We start from the raw sequence: 18,024 nt of genomic DNA, 5'->3' as shown, positions 1-18,024 counted from the left end.
GGCTCCACTCTGTTGCCATTGTGTAAATGTTGTTACTTGATACAGTGTTATTAATACTACTTTGTTGCCTTCTCCAGCTTTTACGTGCTGCTTAATTCAGGGGAAATATGAACAGATGAATGGAAATGCCTTGGGGGGAGGGGACCATGAAACCACTGCCTTAATCATACTCTGGCAGAGCCATTCTCCCATAATTTCCACTCTTCTTTATTTTTGAGGCAGGTGTGTATGTGTGTGTGTGTGTGTGGGTGGGTGTGTGTGTGTGTTGAAGGGAGCAGGAATCCTGTACCTGGTTCTAAGCAGGGACCAATTCTTGAAAATACCCACTTTTATTTTTCCCTACTACCTTTTAAGCCTACCCTCTTCCTTTTCCAATCTTTTATTCCACTTATTTCATGGACCCTTGTCCCCCTTTGAAATCCCCTATAGCCCCCCCTAGCCAGCTTGGCAGGTTAGTAAGCCCTGGTCAAAGTTAGAGGCAGAATACAGGATAAGTGTTCAGAGTCCACTGTGCACACATGCAGCCTATTTATAAGCCTGAGTCTCTGCTCTGAATCCCCGAAATGCTCTGTATTTCTGCTTCTGGCACTTTCAGCAGTAATGTCTCCAACTGTAATGAGTTTTTATCACTTTGAGAAGTACCACAGCAGGTTCCAGGTCTAAGCTCTCATTTCTATACCCGTAGGAGAAACAAAATCCATTGGAAATGAATCATCCATCGTTTGAGGGCTACTTTGGGTCCCCTCCTCCTTCCATCAATACATATTGCTCAATACCATCTCCAGTGAGGGAGGGTCCTCCGTGTTCAGTGGATAAACATGGAACTGCCTTTAGGACGGATAGCACTGCCTAAGAACTTTCTTCAGGGGCTTTTAACTTCCCCACTTCAAATAAGTCAGGAGATATCTAATTCAAGGATTAAAATAAGCACCTGCCAAAAAAGTGGGTGGTGTGTTATTATACTGACCTTTTTCCTAAGATAATAAATCTGATGAAGGCCTGATCATTACATTTGAAGGGGATTTTTATATTCTCTCGAAGTAACAGGCTGTGGTCCTCTCTATTGGGTTGGAGACCTAGCTGATCACTTTGGCAGGTTCCCTGCCTCAGCTATTTCTAAGAATCTCTGGTCATAGCCATCCCCTCTGCCTATCATCTTAACATTCCTAAAGCCAAGGCATAGGATTGCTCCATTCCCTTTGCATAAGATGCTTACTGACGACTTACTGTTTGACTCATCACACCCACTTTGCCTTGTCTGATAGACAGATGAATAATTAGGGACACAATAAATGCCTATGTGTCCAAATCAATTTTGCCACTAGCACTCCATCAATTTCTGCCCTTAGTTAAGGCATTGCCCCTAGATAAATTATAATATTTCTTCTCTTGTATTTTCCAAAGAGGAAAAAGAATATTTTATCAATTTTAGCTCAAATAAAATGAGGGTCCCTCTGCCTCACTTAAGTATGTGCCAGATGTGATCTCTAACCCTCCATCTTACTATGTCCCATAAGCACCTGACATTTACTCTGGTGACGTACCTATATTTAAAGTGGCCTTGGCTCTTTCAATAGTTTGGCTATTGTGTCCATTGACAGATGAATGGTTAAAGAAGATGTGGTATATATACACAATGGAATATTATGCAGCCATCAAAAGGAATGAAATCTTGCCATTTGCAACGACGTGGATGGAACTGGAGGGTATTATGTTGAGCAAAATAAGTCAATCAGAGAAAGACATGTATCATATGATCTCACTGATATGAGGAATTCTTAATCTCAGGAAACAAACTGAGGGTTGCTGGAGTGGTGGCGGGTGGGAGGGATGGGGTGGCTGGGTGATAGACATTGGGGAGGGTATGTGCTATGGTGAGCGCTGTGAATTGTGTAAGACTGTTGAATCATAGACCTGCACCTCTGAAACAAATAATACATTATATGTTAAAAAAAAAAAAGAAGAAGAAGAAGATAGTAGGAAGGAAAAAATGAAGGGGGGGAATCGGACGGGGAGACGAACCAGGAGAGACTATTGACTCTGAGAAACAAAGTGAGGGTTCTAGAGGGGAGGTGGGTGGGGATATGGGTTAGCCTGGTGATGCGTATTAAAGAGGGCACATACTGAATGGAGCACTGAGTGTTATACGCAAACAATGAATCATGGAACACTACATCAAAAACTAATGAGATAAGGTATGGTGATTAACATAACAAAAAAAATTTTTTTAGAGTGTTTTTTTTTTTTTTAAAGATTTTATTTATTTATTTTAGACAGAGAGACTGAGAGAGACAGAGAGCACATGCGAGGGGGGCGGGTCAGAGGGAGAAGCAGGCTCCCTGCTGAGCAGGGAGCCTGATGCGGGACTCGATCCCAGGACTCCAGGATCATGACCTGAGCCTAAGGCAGTCACTTAACCAACTGAGCCACCCAGGCGCCCCCATAAGAAAAATTTTAAAATGTTAAAAAAAAAAGCCATAAAAAAATAAAGTGGCCTTTATGTTTTGTGCCCAAGTTTATAAGAAATGCCAGTCCACAGATACGTTTTTTTTGCAGAGACTAGTTATTATCCAGACTAATTATTATCCTCTTAAGAAGTGCCTCGTCCCCAGTCCTCTCTCCTGCACTGTGGCAGGGGAAGGTAGGACTGCCTGGCCACTCCTTTGCACAACGCTGACATAAACCCAGTGCAGGCCGGACAGAGCACCTGGGGAAATTTGGGAATGAGTAGAAGCTGAGACCAATAGTGTCAGAAACATGGCCCATACCATTCTCACTTAATCTGTACTGACTCGGGGGTGCCTGGGTGGCTCAGTCAGGTAAGCATCTGCCTTCAACTTAGGTCATGATCCCAGGGTCCTGGGATGGAGCCCCGCATCGGGCTCCCTGCTCAGTGGGGAGCCTGCTTCTCCCTCTGCCCCTCCCCCCTGCTCGTGCTCTCTCTCAAATAACTAAATAAATAAATCTTAAAAAAAAAAATGTACTGACTCATTTAATCTTTTTTTTTTTTAAGATTTTATTTATTTATTTGCGAGAGAGACAATGAGAGACAGCATGAGAGGGAGGAGGGTCAGAGGGAGAAGCAGACCCCCTGCTGAGCAGGGAGCCCGATATGGGATTCGATCCCGGGACTCCAGGATCATGACCTGAGCCGAAGGCAGTCGCTTAACCAACTGAGCCACCCAGGCGCCCCCCTGACTCATTTAATCTTTACCACATTCCTGCCATTTGGGTACTAATGGTATGCCTATTTTATAGATTAAAAAAATATTGAGGCACAAATAGGTCAAAAAACTCCCCAAGGTCACAGAACCAAGAAATGGTAGCACCAAGAAGTAGACCAGGCCCTGTCTCCTGAGGCCAAGCTCTAACTAACACCGTGAATTAATTGACGTACAGAGAAAGATGATTTATTAAAAAGGACACTGGCAAGCCCAACAAGCCTAGGCAAAGAACCCAAGGAGAGAGTTCACAGAAAACATCTTACACATGTGAAATGATGAAATCAAAACCACACAGAAATAACAACTCCCATTTATCGTCCTGGCAAAAATCCAAAAGTTTAGTAGTACATGCTGCTGACAAGATGGTTGGGGAAACAGGTAGTCTCATAGATTGTTCCTGGACGTGAAAGATGGTAAAATCCCCATGGAAAGAAATCTATCAACAACCATCAAAACTACAGATGCATCTGCACTTTAAACCAGTACCTCCTCTGGATCTCTATTCCATACACACATTTTCCCATGTCTAAAACACACATGTACACACACACACACACACACACACCAATACAAGGTAGTTTGAGTGGCATTGTACTAGAGAAAAATTGAAGCAGAAATTCACACAGATCTGTGAAGAGGCTGCTACTTAGATGAACTGAAATACATGTATACAAAGGAATACAGTGCAGCTTTGCAAACATAGTAGGTATATTGTTATAAATATAGAGACAACAGTATATATACTCTGGTACTTTTTGTGTCAGAAAGGGTGATAATATAATTTTTCTTACTTGCTTGTTTTCTACAAGTAAACATCGGATGGATAAACAAAATACAAGTAAGTTATAGGAGTCCATAGGATATTGGGGTACAGGGGGTAAAGGTGGGCATCAAAATTTTCATGTATACTTTTTAAAATAGGATGGTGTTTCAATCATGTAAATGTACTAACATTTCAAAAGATTGCATTAAATAATTTGAAAATGGGAGCTGTGTAGCTCATACAATCCTGAGGAGCTATCTAATTATAACATATCTCTTGTTTGCAAGGAAAGGAGAGAACATCTCTCTAAGCAAAAATAAATGTCCTCCATCAAACCCCTCCCCATGTCACCCAGATCTTCTGACACCAGGCTATGGAAATGAGACTCAGTTACTGCTTGTTCTTCTTCACAATAAATTAAACAGTGGGGAAGAAAAAGTATTTTTGTTTCCAAATCTCCCCACTTCACAGCTCTATAATCAAGTTCGAGTGTAGTGACATTACTTGATATGTCCTGGAGCAAGAGGACTTGTGAATATAATGTGTTATTAGGCTCCTGTGAAATTATAGAAGGTGATTGCTCCCTTCCCCCGACAATACATATGTGACTATTATCTGGGAAGTGAAGTGCATAAAAATAGACAATGTTAATAAAAGGATTGAAAATATTATTAGAAGGTGCATCAAATTAAGCTGATTTAAAGGCTGCAAGAGTCTAAAATTGATAGCAAGTGTGCCATGGGCTCATTGGGATTGTAATTTGGAGAATCCCTATAAAACCTGGACTGGAGCCAACCGTCTCTACTCAAGGCAGTTTTTCCTATAGGCTCCCTGAGTGTAGTGAAAATGTGCACGCATGTGACTTTTTTCTCTCCTACCTGAGTGCTGGTGTGTTGGCTACAATGTAGAACATCCTGATTTATACGAGCAAAAAGTGAGGACCCAGGTTTTCCTCCCCCACACAGACCTGGAGGTTCAGGGAAAGACAGAAAAGAGGTTTTGCAGGCAAAGTGGCCTCCTTTTGAGGCTGAAAGTACTGAACTTGAAGACACTATCATAAATATCAATGCCTTTTTACCTGGCGTGCTGGTTGAACCTTACGGACCTGAAATATTTTCTGGGCCAGCGACACTGGAGCCTCGAGTAACCTTTTAGTCCGCTGCCTCGATACTTAATGTGTTTTAAACCTTTTTGGCACGACTCCTTTCTTTCTTTTTTTTTTTTTTTTAAAGATTTTATTTATTTATTTGACAGAGAAAGACACAGCGAGAGAGGGAACACAAACGGGGAGTGGGAGAGGGAGAAGCAGACTCCCTGCCGAGCAGGGAGCCCGATGCGGGACTCGATCCCGGGACTCCAGGATCATGACCTGAGCCGAAGGCAGTCGCTTAACCAACTGAGCCACCCAGGCGCCCGGCACGACTCCTTTCTGAAAAGATCTTGCAGAATATATTCAGCCTCAGCTGTCTCTGATGTTATAGAACACTTGTTGCTGGGAATAATATTTCCCATGAAAAATACCTGCCTCATTATGACATGTTAAACATTTAAAGATAGTTTCCAATGGGTTTTGTTTGTAAAGGCAACAGGAATGTAAATTCCTGGTGGGTGAGTAGTGAGCGCAGGAGATCTGACCCCCTCGGTAAATGGTGTGAATTATTCCATTGGGAGCATCCAATGACACTGCAGTCTGGAGTACTGGAAAGCCACCCTTTTTTTTTTTTTTCTAACATGCTTTAATTGCTTTTTGCTGGGGCCAGGGATATTTATGGGTTAGGAGATTGCCAAGTTATTTATTAGATGGAGTATCTAGGGATAGACTAATATAAATCACTTAGGCTGGTATTGAATATACCAGACACTCAGTAATTTAAAAAGCTTTAATAAAAATGCTAAAATATGAGACTTGTCTTTGGCTGTAATGAGACTCAGTTATCATGTTTTTATCAGCGATATTCAGTCACGGACCCCCCCCCCCTTTTCCTAGTGTAAGAAAATGTGGATGCAATCGTTATTTCCAGACTCTCCAGATTTGTTTGAAACTGAGAAAGGTTTTAAAATTTTGAAAAAAGACTTGGAGAATTACATTGAGGGCCTCATGGCTGATTTCCTCATATTAGGAAATCTAGCATGTTCTTTCATATTAGAAATCTTGTCTTTTGTGGATCTAGCATGTTGGAGGATAAGAAAAAGGGGGCATATGCTGTTCACATGGCCCATAGAAACCTTCCATGGTGTATCTTCTATGTATGCAGATCACATTACTGTGAAGGCTGTAGCCAAAATCCCTGTTTTGCAAAGCACACAGTCAAAACTCCTCAAGTTTAGAACCAGTGGAATCCCTAAGAACCAAGACTATAGCTTTTATTTTCTTTAGTGGGAAGACTGAATTATAGGTATATGTCATTCTATGATTTTTAAAGTGTACTTTCTTCCATATTCTTCTTTTTTTTTAAGTTTTTAAGTCCAGTTATCATACAGTGCTATATTAGTTTTAGGTGTATGTTATAGTGACTCAGCACTTCCATAAGTCACTAGGTGCTCATTACGCCAAGTGCCCTCCTTCATCCCCATCACTTATTTCCCCCATCCCCCACCCCTCTCCCCTCTAGTAACCATCAGTTTGTTCTCTATAGTTAAGAGTCTATTTCTTGATTTCTCTCTCTCTCTCCCTCCCTCCTCCCCTCTTTTCTCTTTTTTCCTTTGCTCATTTGTTTTGTTTCTTCAATTCAGTATGCATGAAATCATATGGTGCTTGTCTTAAAGTGTACTTATCTTTATGATCTCATTTATTCATAACTAGAAACTTTTTAGGAAACTTTTATCATCCTCATGTGATGAATGACTGAAATGGTAGGTCATGGAGAGTGAGGGAATTGCCATTTTCATAAAACTATGGGATGGAAGAGAGAGACCTGAATTCTCTCTGCCCTCTTCCTTCCAAAGCTCATCCAGCTCTGGACGAGATTATGGGCAAGTGCTCATTTCTTCATGATTTCCCAAGTGCCATCCTTCTTTCATGATGAAGAGTTTCTGTGTCTAATTCCAGGGAATTCCTTTCTTCAATTCTATCTCACACCTGCTAGGTGCACAATGATTGCGTCTTGAGTGTAGGAGTGAGGTGCAGTGACCTAGCTTTGCAGCACAGAGCAGGGGGAGGAGAGAAGAGAAGAAGGAACATCCAGTTGGCAGGTGGGGCAATTACTGGGGAAAATGTGAGACTGATTCCTGATGGACTACCCAAGAGTGATACCGTGTCCGAAGGGGCAGCCAGCTCAGTTGAGATGCCACCCATGCTCTGAGGTTGCTATTTGGTTGAACACAGCACAGCAGAATCACGCAGCCAGCCTTGTCATCAGAAAGCTCTGTGGTGGGGTACAGAGCAGGATAGGAGCCAGCTGGTGCCAGTCTTTAATATGGAGCAAGTCAGGAAGGCTTAGAGATGGGGGGTGAACACGCCCCAAGGGAGATATGGCCTTCCCAAGTGGTGTTCCAGATCTGGAGGGAGCCTGGGTATTAGGTAGGGTTACGGGACACACTCTGAAGAAGGGCATGGAGGAAGCCCATTTTCTCTCACCCCTCCCTGCTCAAAATAAGACATTTCAGATTTGGGACAGGGAAAAAGTTGGACATACAAAGGTAATATCAGAGAGTACCTGCTGACAGAAGAAATCAGGAGGGACAGGGGTTGATCGCAGGGTTGGGGGTAGGGTCATGAAATTCTGAGTGTGGACACATTTGGCCTAATTCTCAGCCCAGCCATCCCCCTAGCCCCACTTGCCCCATCCAAGAAGCAAGCACTTAAACACAGCAGGACTGAGACTGTAGACTAGGGGCCTCCAGGACTCTGTGCTGAAACCCTGGGGCAAATCCCAGGTGATCTTGTCCCCTTTCAAACTTCTTTCTGTGGCCATATTCTATGATGCAGGAGAAATAAATAAGGGGTCCAGGAACTTGAAGCAGGAAACGAGAAGAGGCTGTGGTCAAGAAGATGCTGGAACATTACCTGCATTACCTCATTTGGTTTTACCACCTACTCAGTGAGGCAAGGGTTGTTGGTAAAATCTTTCAGATAATCCAAGTGAGGACCACTTCTCCAAACCCTACAAGAATTCTCCAGGGGTGCTTGGGTGGCTCAGTTAGCTAAGCATCTGTCTTCAGCTCAGGTCATGATCTCAGGGTCCTGGGATCGAACCCCATGTCAGGCTCTCTGCTCAGTAGGGAGTCTGCTCCTCCCTCTCCCTCTACCTCTGTGCTCTCCCCCCCATCTCAAATAAATAAAAAAATCTTAAAAAAAAAAAAAAGAGTTCTCCATTACCTGCCATACTGTTTCCACCCCTAAAAAAGTCCCAGGCACTAGGGTGTACAGATCAAGGCTCTTGGAGTCAGGCATACTTGGGTGACATCCTGTGTGCTTTTGCACGTGGGCTGAGACCTTACGTTCTAGAGTCATTCAGAACAGGACATCTCAGCTTTTCCTTTTTCTGGCTGTGTGACATTAAGTTATTTATTTATCTCTCATTCTGCCTCTGTTTCCTTGTCCTTAAAATGTGAAATAGTAATCCGGCCTCGTAGGGTTTTCACAAGGATAAAATAAGTGGTGTGCAACAAATTCTTTGTATAGTACCTCTGGACACTTAGAAGTTCTCGAAAAATGAGAGTTGCTGATAAAAAAAGTAATAATTCTAGAAGTAGGATTAAAGAGCCCATGATATTGACATTTACACTGTGCCAGGCACTATGAGAAAATCCTTTTCTACTCATTTGCCCTTTATTCCTCACTGGGACCCGTGAGTTACCTATGATCATTACCCTGCTTTGCCGTTTGGAAATTGGAGGTTAGGAATATTTAGACATTTGCTCAAGGTCAGCTATGAATGAAAAAGACGGGGAGCCAAGGTTGCATTAATAAAAGAAATTATGACAAAGTTAAAGAGGGAGAGTAGAGAAGGGGAGAGGTCTGAAACCAGTGCTTACGGGTCCCCAATTCCAAGGGGTCCTGGTATGAGAGACACCTGGGTTAAAAGAGGTTATGGGACTTCTCTCCACCTCCCAACAAATACTTGACAGAATTGGGGCTAGACCCAAAGGGTTTCGTTAGCTGCAAAATGAGGAGGTTGTGCTAGATGATCCCTAAGGTCTCTTTTTGACTTGAAAATTGTATGATGTAAATTAAACCCTATGATTCTAAGGGTGTGTGTGTTTGGCGAGAAATCTCAGGGAGAGGGAGCAAGTCAGGAGAGCAAGGAACAAAAGGAGGCTCCCAGAGGGTGGGCATCTCCATGCCCTAGAAAGAACAGGACCAGATGAGAAAGACTCTTTGACTGCATGTAATTTCTCTGATCATGGTCAGTTGCTTGAATTGTGCAAATTAAAAATAGGAGCCGTGTGCCTAAGTCTATAAATAATTTCCGTAAGCGACACTGTGGAGACAATCCTTACAAACGAGCTCAGTGAAGCTTGTGTGGTTTGTGATGCCGCCGGGTCCCTGGTGTGTGTTTATGTTTCTGTAATTCATAATCATTTCTTCTCATTCCCCACCATTCCTCTCATCACAATAGAACGAAGAAGAGAAAAGCAATCAGAGTACAGCGGGTCTAATCTTATCCAGCATAATATAAAACTGTATCACACCAGGACATGTGGGGAGGCCAAGTTCACACTCAGAGTCTATAAAACCGAACAACATGGATCTGGCCGTGCCTCCCAAGCATTAGCATGTGACCTCATGCAAGTAGGACTCTCTGGCTGCCCGCACTGGATCCTGAGAGGTTGTGTTATCTGGAAAATCTCTTGCACTCCCAGTTAAATTCAGCACACATTGATTGAGCACCTATTAGATACCAGGCACCGAGCAGCCCTAGGGAGACTGAGATGAACAAATAGCAGTCCTGGATCACACAGATCCCCCAGCCCACTGAGCAAGAAAGACATAGCAAACAATAGGACACTATGAGAAGTGCTTTGAACTGAACATGTAGGTTGTCAACCCTGAGCTTTGTTCATCTTACCTCTTAAGGGGCTCTCCCATTTGTCCCTCTCTGCCCCTCCCTCCTGCTGGCACACTTGTCCAAGCTGCCACCACCTCACTACTGAACAACATTCTAGCTAGTTCTCTTGTCCCTACTTTGCTCTGCTCCTTCCATTCTACACACTGCAGCCAGGAGCAACTTATTTGCAATGCAGATCTGTCCAGCCTCCAACACTCATCATCATCATCATCATCATCATCAACATCTCTAGACATTTTAATGCCCTTTGCCATTTCTCTTATAAAAAAGGCCCAAACCTTAGTGTTTCATCCAGTAGGCTATAGGGTCTGACCTTACCTGTCCACTCTCTATTTGTGTGATTTTACTCTTTTGACTTCAGCCACAGGTACCCAAGTGAACCATACTCTGTGTCTCTGCAAAGCCTGTAAATATGTTGGCCCCTCTGCCCAGCTCTGCCCAGAACAAACACTTCACACAAACTCCCTGACCAGGACAGACCCCCTATTATGGGCTGTCATAGCGCCTCGTACCACCATGTCATACATAGCACACCCACACATTGATCCCTGTGATTATTTATCAGTGTAAGTGTTCTCCTCTAAACACTAGTCTTCATAATTCACATGAGAGAAAGACCTTTCTGTCTGCTCTTCGCCCCGAAGATAATGCCCAGGATACAGTAGGCACTAAATAAATGCTTTAGAATGAATGTATTACATTATTATGCACAGGTAGCCCCGGAGTGCACAGCCTTATATCTGTCTCTGGAATGGGGAGACCTAATGAAGAGGGGATTGTATCTCAGTATCAGTTTTCAAGTACGAGTAGGGCTTGTGCAGGCAGATGAGTGGGGAGAGGCACAGGGGCAGAAGGTAGACCATATGCACAAACGTGGAACTATGCATGAACAGAGGTGTTTTGAACATTGCCAAACAGGCTGACGTGGGTAAGGTAGCATTCTTATTTTGAAAAGAAAGGAAAGGGGAAACACTGGGCAGGTAATGAGAGACAGAGAGATTAGTGGATGCAAGTTGAGCATCACGCAATGAAATAGCAATACATGAAAAAGATATTTTCTGAGAACCTACACGTAGGGGGTTGGCTTCTCTCCTCATAGCACAGCTCTGGTTCTCCTTCTTCAAAGCTGATAGGCTGTGCTTTGTTTTTAATAACATCTATACGGCGTTATAATTCCTTTATCAGGATGATCTTCGGTAAATGCACAAGGTTGTGCAACGATCACCACTCTCCAATTCTAGAACATCTTCATCACTCCAAAAAGAAACCCTGTGCCCATTAGCAGTCACTCCCTATCTGCCCCTCTCCCCAGCCCCTGGCAACTTTCACATGTACTTTCTCTGTCTCGATGGATTTGCCTATTCTGGACATTTCATGTAGATGGAAATCATACAATATGTGACCTTTTGTGTCTGACTTCTTCCACTTAGCATGTTTTCAATGTTCACCCATGTTGTAGCATGCATCAGTACTTCATTCCTTTTAATGGATGAATAATGTTCCATTGTATGGATATACTACATTTTCAGTTATTGATGAACATTTGCATTTTTCCCATTTTTTTGTCTATTATGAATAATGCTGTTATGTATATTTGTGCCCAAGTTGTTGTGTGGGCATTTATTTTCATTCCTCTTGGGTACATACCTAGGAGTGGAGGACATGGTAACACTACCCTTAACCCACTGAGGAACTGCCTGACTGTTTTGAAGACAACTGCACTGCTTTACAATTCCACCAGCCGTGTATGAGAGTCCCAATTTCTCCATGTCCTCACCAACTTCCATTAGTATCTGTCTTTTTTTTTTTTGTCCTAGTGGAAGCGAAGTAGGATCTCATTGGGGTTTTGATTTACATTTCCGTAATGAGCTATGATACTAAACACCTTTTCATGAACATACTGGCCATTTGTATATCTTCTTTGGAGAAACGTCTATTCAAATCTTTTGTCTATTTTTAAATTAGGTTATATCTTTTTATTGTCAAGTTGTAAAAGTTTTTATATAGTTTGGATACTACTCCTTTATCAGCTATATCATTTGCAAAAATGTTATCTCCTTCTGTGAGTTTTCTTTTTCACTTTTTCTATAGCACTCTTTGAAGCACAAAATTAAAGAGTTTTTTCTATTTTGATGATGTCCAATTTATCTATTTTTTTCTTTTGTTGCTTGCGCTTTTGCTGTCATATCTAAGAAACCATTGTCTGATCCAAGGTAACAAAGATTCACACCTGTGTTTTCTTCTTTTAGCTCTGACTTTGAGGTATTTGATTCATTTTGAGTTAATTTTTTGTGTATAATGTGAAGTAGGAGTCCAACTTCATTTTTTGCCTGTGGATATCCAGTTATCCTAGCACCATTTGTTGAAAAGACTATTCTTTCCCCATTGAATTATCTTGGCACCTTGTTGAAAAACCAATTGACCATAAAGATATGGATATATTTCTGGACTCTCAATTCTATTCCATTGATGTATATGTCTACCTTTAATGCTGATTTTTAATAGAGAGTGCTTCCTAGGAATATGTTCAGGATTAAAGGAAATAATGTATACAGAGCAATTAGTAGCAGGCTCAAAGAACTACACTAGTGATTTTGTTACTGCCGCTGGTGCTGGTACCACTTTGTTCCCAATAGCAGTCTCCCTGGACTTGTAATGTTGCTAGAAGATCACCAATTCACAGAATTTTAAACCAGAAACATCTGAGAACTCATTATCTAGTTTCTTCACTTAAAACCAACCAAAAGAAACAAATGAACACACACACACACATGCACACACACACCTAAACCAGAGGGGTTAAGTGATTTACGAAAGATTATACAGCTGTGGAAGAACCAAGATCAGAATCCACTTATCCCACACTTCATGTCTTGCTTTTGGCACCATGTCATACTATTTCCGTAGACAGAATATGGCATGATCTAGCCTAGAATGCATGCTATAATTCCCAAATTAGTCTTAACTCTAGTTTATGAAATAAGCTCCCTTGTTAAAACACTGAGCAAGAAAGACATAGCAAACAATAGGACACTATGAGAAGTGCTTTGAACTGAACATGTAGGTTCAGCAAAAAAAAAAAAAAAAAAAAAAAAATTAACCCTACAAGAATGAAATAACGATTCTTTAAAAGTCTTTACTGTATTATTTTTATAAATTAGCTTTGAGTATAATGGAAATCATTTCACATTTATGTTAGCTTTCACATGGTCTCTTAATATTTTGTTATTCTCTGAGGATAACAAGGAGAGGAGAGGAGGAGGGCAGAGGAGAAAACAATAATAGCTACTTAAGTCTCTTTAAAACATTCTCTCTGGGACACCTGAGTGGCTCAGTTGGTTAAGCAACTGCCTCTTGGTTTCAGCTCATGTCATGATCTCAGAGTCATGGAATTGAGCCCCACGTCAGGCTCTGCTGAACGTCAAATCTGCTTGAGATTCTCTCTCTCTCCCTCTGCTCCTCCTCCCTCTCTCAAATAAACAGATAAATAAAATTTTAAAAAAATTCTCTCTAATCTAATCTAATCTCCACATTCTTGCCCATTTTATGGTAGGGGAAGCTGAGGCTTAATGGCCTTAAGTATTTTTTTTTCAATCACACAGAAATTAGTTGGAAGAAAAATGGTATTCAAACTTCAGCCTTTATGATTACACATTACAAGATTTTTTTTTTTTAAACAGTGACATCCAGTCTTAAACAAAACACTTAAAACCTAATTAGCAAATACTGTGGCGGGACAGGGACAGGGTAGGTTTGAAATGGGTGAAATTAGTGCCCTTGAAATAATGGAGTATGGTGCTCAAGACTGTACCCTGTCCCTTCTACAAACAGAAACAGACATTCCCTAAAAGAAAAGAGATAAGGAGGGGTCAGGCAATCTCTTTAAACAAACCTGTTGATTTGCCCCGTGCATTTGCTTAGGCTCAATTATTCAGCTAAAGAGGAAGAAGTTCAAATTTATTGAATATTTACTTTTTATCCTGGAAGCATATATAATGCAGGCTTCCCAGTTATCAAAGGAGAACATCGTCTATATATAAGTCCAGACTTAACTTTGAAGGAACTGAGATTTAGAAAATGAGCAATTAGGAACAGACTAAGTTAAATAGCATGATTCTAAATAGCATGAATAATATCAAAAATGAATATATAAAAATGAATAATAGCAACTAACATTTATTAAGTATTCATTTCCAGGCACTGTGCTAGTATATTCTACACATTTCCACTTAATTCTAATAAGTAGCTAGAAAGAGAATTGTTCTCTTCATGTTACAGATGTGAAGAACTAGGGGCTCAGAGGAGTTAAGCCAAGATTGTCTAAGGTTACACAGGTATGTTGGACCCCAGAACCTAGGCTATGGTACATGGCCTTCTCATATGCTATTCCAACTATATCATATCAACTTTATGGAGGATGGTGTTAATATGTACAGAATCACATGTTTCAATCCCTAATTTACTCAGGTTTGTTTCCTCACAAATGCATAATAACATGTATAAGAAACTGTAATTGACCCTTGAACATGGGGGATAGGGGTTTCAACCCCCCATGCAGTTGAAAATCCACATATAACTTGCAACTCTCCAAAACCGTAACTACTAAGAGCCTACTGTTGATCAGAAATCTTGTTAATAACATAACAACTGGTAACACATATTTTATATGTTACATGCATTTTATACTGTATTGTTATAATAAATTAAGCTAGAGAAAAAAAATGTTACTAAGAATCAAAGGGAGAGAAAATACATGTATAGTACTGTACTATAAAAAAATGCATATTAATGAACCCATTTAGTTCAAACCTGTGTTGTTCATGGCTCAACTGTATATATAGTAAGCATTTATTTACTCCACAAAATTTTATTAAACACCCATTATGTGCTAAGCATAGTTCTAAGTACTGGGGATATAGTGGTTTATAAAAGCCTATAGTTTAGGACCAGAAAGACTTTAAACAAATAATCATAGAAATGTATATAAAAACACAAAGCTATATAAGAATCATTAAGGAATATTTAAGGTTGAGAAGACATTGGAACAGAAGGACCTGAATTAGATGGGTTGGGGGCAGGATTAGGGTCCTAACAAAGACTTCTCTGAGGAGCTAACATCAAAACTGAGCCCCGATGGGAAAAAAAAATACATACTATGAAGGTGGGGGGTATTTCAGGGAGAGGAAAGGTTGAATGTCAGATCTCTAGGATAGAAAACACTTGACAGATTATAAGATACCCAATTTAAAAACCTATGCATTCATATATTACATTAAGTGGGGAAAAGGATGTTACTACATATCAGGTTTTGGTTTTATATAATAGGAATAGGAGGATAAATATAGCAGATCCCTTCCATGGAATAGCTTAGTTGCAAAGATAAATTGCATGATAAAGACATAAACAAGAATGCCTTGGGAACAGAAGAGAGAGCAACTAAGGCATCATAAAGGAGTTCCTGGTTGAGCTGAGTTGAGTTGAGTGAAGGATGAGGATTTCATGCGGCACAGAAGTGGGAAAGCACTTTCCCAGCAGAAGGAATAGTATGTGTAAAAGGCACAAAGATGAGAGAACGATGTAGCCTCAGAGAAGTGTGTGGGGGCCACCTGTTAGAGAAGGGGCTAGTAGTTAGGTTATGGCCAGACTACAAATGGTTTTGTAAATCCTGCTGAGAAGTTTGGACTTTCCAGTCTTAGCCAGGGGCAGATATTGGGGGTGTTAGTCAGAAGAAAAATATTTAAGAGGTGATTGTGGTAGGTGTATAGGGTTTGGAATTATAAAATGGTGGCAGGTTGAGAAATGAAGAGACTTTTGTCATATTCCAAGCGAGAGACAATAAGCTTCTCAACTAACCCAATGGCAGTGTGATTGGAGAGGATGGGGCAGGTTCGAGAATATTTTGTGTTTAAGAGCTGCTGGCCATGCTAAGGGTAAAGAGAGAATGTATAAATATAAATACCTCGTGGTAACCCAGAACTCTAAGATACTTCGGAAATCTGCCTCTTCCTCTGATTGCTATCTGATAAAATATTATCTCTCTCTTTATATATACATGTATGTCTATGTATATATGTCTCTGTGTGTGTGTATATATATATATGCATATATATACATAGAGTGGCAGACAATATTTTATTTATGTCTATATATACATTTATATGTCTATATCTATTGAACGATTTTTTAATCTATTTATCTTAAAGGACCACAATTTGAAGTGCTCGTAGTTGTGCACTGAACAATCTGCAGAACCATATGAAGGGTTGTATCCCACCACCATCAATGAAGAGAACCGATGCATGAATTATTGGCAGGGCTGGGGGCCCCTTGTGTCTGCAGATGTGACTAAAACACACTGTGCTATTTGTCATCTTTTAGACTTGTGTGAGTCCTATCATTTTCTGGCAGTAATTTTGATACTTTGGATAAGTATTTGGATTGTACATTTTTGTGTTTACCTGTATAACCATATGGGTAGAGAGATACATAGATACATAGATTGACACATAGATTCATAGATACTTAGATTCATTTGCCACAGATAAGTTATCTGCAAATGGAACCAAGGTCTCCTGTCAAAATATGTAGAAGCATTTATTTATTTTCAAGTGCTCCTTTCTTCAAAAAATTGTCATGCTAACAAAGGGAGGGCCGTAAGAGTATTGCCAAATTCAATTCAGATTTAAAATTAAATTAGAAGCCTTGAGAGCCGCCTTTGGTGAGTAGCATGCCCTGGAGAAACAAAGACTCCGAAGATGGGCTCCTCCCTCAGTGGTGTGCATTGTGCTGGGGAAGCAACTGGAATGAGGTGGTTTCCTTCATTGTGGTTAAGTGCTATGAGCGAAGAAACACTGGGAGATCATTCAAAGCAGAGGAAACAGAATATGCAAACATAAATACTGTGTTCCGGGCCTTGATAAGATGTTAAAACAAAGAAGCAGCTTAACCTGATGGAAAGAATTCTGCCATTTACTGGCCATGTCCTTTTGGGGAATTTACTTAACCCTCCCCTTGCCTCAATTTTTTTTTTTTCATTTTTCATAGTGAGAATATTTGTTTTATTTATTTCATAATTTGTGAAGAAACCATAAGATAATATATGTGCAAGCAATTTGAAAACAAGCATTATGTATTAATATACATTAGTGCATCATACATATTAATAATAAGGATATCATAATTGAGAAAAGAAAGAACTTTTCTTTCTCTCAGTTCACTCGCTGTGCTTCCTTTCTTCCTGGTATCCACACCCTTGATGCTATACTTATCTTTCCTCCTTTGAGAAAGTAGCAGGGTCCTTCTGGAAGAGCCAGGGGGGCAGTCAGCACTGCATGGGGCTTGGTGGGAATGTGTGGAGTAACTCTGCAATTCCACTCCAGGAACCTGCCCCCTAATGGGTGACATTGACTGAGCACCTGGAGAATGAAGAGGTCATGCTAAATATCCACGGAATTTTACAAATATGTATTAAGCCAGGACCCCTTGAACTATCAGATGCGACACAGCATGTACAGAACTGATGATTCTGAACTGGGGGTTGTGTTGGGAGATCTGTCCCTGGGCATCACATGTACTAAATTATCCTCTACTAACCTGACTGTACAACCCCCTCCCCCGAGCTGTGTCTACCCTAACACCAGCACCAGGGAGACTCCTGGGTCTAGAGAAAGAACTTCAGAGGGCCAACATATCCAGCTAAAGCAGACATTATTCTGAGAATATTGTGGAAGATGCACTGAAGTTGTTGCTTTATAAAAGTGAAAAAAGTATCAACATTTCTAAGCCCAGAACTATTTTTTAACAAGCTAGAAAATACTGAAAAACAAGTAGTACAGTTTTCTCATGAGAATGCAGTGTAGTTAGAATGCACACTGTTTTTTCCCAGTGTGTATTTGGGTAAAATATGTGCAATGAAATTTCAGGCCAAATCCTAATGCAGAAATAATCCAAAATATGGCAGATTTATAAGCTAGGCAATTTTTATTTATTTGATAATATGGATTCCCTTAAGAAGTCAAATGTTCTA

At 40.7% G+C, this 18,024-nt stretch overlaps 1 protein-coding gene across 1 annotated transcript in view; it reads left to right on the top strand.

The window, feature by feature from the left end:
- The window catches only part of OPCML (opioid binding protein/cell adhesion molecule like), a 490,752-nt gene that overhangs the window by 373,549 nt on the left and 99,179 nt on the right, over nucleotides 1-18,024 (top strand). The window lies entirely within an intron of this gene.

Source organism: Mirounga leonina, unplaced genomic scaffold (assembly GCF_011800145.1).
Source record: "Mirounga leonina isolate KUSES-001 unplaced genomic scaffold, KU_Mleo_1.0 Mir_153, whole genome shotgun sequence".
NCBI classification, from domain to species: Eukaryota; Metazoa; Chordata; class Mammalia; order Carnivora; family Phocidae; genus Mirounga; species Mirounga leonina.
This window is presented reverse-complemented; position numbering and strand designations above follow the sequence as displayed.